We start from the raw sequence: 999 nt of genomic DNA, 5'->3' as shown, positions 1-999 counted from the left end.
TCAGCAGCCAGTAGCTGTCTGAGTGAAGACAAGTCTCTAGCTCTAGTGGGTCATGAGCAAGAGGCAAAGCTAAAGCCCAGGGTTGAGGAGTTTTAACCCAACCCCTAGAGCCTGGCACTTTGAACTTGGACTTAATGCCTCCAAACTGTAAGAGAATAAACTCCTATTTATTAAAGCCATCCCATTTGTGGTATGTTCTTGTCAGAGTGGCACTAGCTAACCAGAACACCAAGTGAAATTTAGAAGAAGACGAGAGAGTAAAACTGATTACTGTGCTTGGAAATGCTTGGTAATCTTGGATAAAAATAAGTACAATACACCCAAATACAGGATGATAGTTCGTATAATCAACAGATACCACTTGCAGGATTGCTTATGCCTATACAGATAGAAGGGAATATGGTAGTCTGTGCAGCTTATGGTCATGAACTCCCGAAGTATGGTATGAAAGTTGGCCTGACAAATTAGGCTGCAGCACATTGTCCCGGACCACTGCTGGCACACAGGCATTTTGGTAGGTTTGACATGAACAAGACCTATGAAGGCCAAGCAGCGGTAACTCAAGATGAGTACAATATGGAAAGAATTGATGGTCAACCTGATGCCTTGACCTACTATATGGATGCAGGCCTTGCCAGAACTACCATTGGAAATAAAGTTTTGGGTGTTCTGAGGGGATCTGTGGATGTAGTCTTGTCTATCCATCCAGCATTGTACCAAGCAGTTCCCTGATTTTGATTCAGAAAGCAAGGAATTCAATGCAGAAGAACATTGGAAACACATCATGGGTCAGAACATTGCAGATTATAAACAATACCTAATGGAAGAAGGTGAAGATGCTTGTAAGATACAATTTTCTAAAATTCCAGACATAATGGGGGAGATATATAAGAAAGCATATGCTGTTCAACATTAGAAAAACAATCAATGTAATCCACCATGTAAATAAAACAAAGGAGAAGAACCACATGATCATATCAATTGATGCAGAAAAGGCAT

General features: G+C 40.7%; 1 pseudogene; it reads left to right on the top strand.

Moving 5' to 3' along the window:
- Positions 1–224: 224 nt before the first annotated feature.
- Positions 225–916, top strand: LOC103213615 (annotated as a pseudogene).
- The last annotated feature ends 83 nt before the right edge of the window (positions 917–999 follow it).

This window comes from Orycteropus afer, unplaced genomic scaffold, assembly GCF_000298275.1.
Source record: "Orycteropus afer afer isolate SDZICR_OR568_19922 unplaced genomic scaffold, OryAfe1.0 scaffold17447, whole genome shotgun sequence".
Taxonomy (NCBI): domain Eukaryota; kingdom Metazoa; phylum Chordata; class Mammalia; order Tubulidentata; family Orycteropodidae; genus Orycteropus; species Orycteropus afer.
This window is presented reverse-complemented; position numbering and strand designations above follow the sequence as displayed.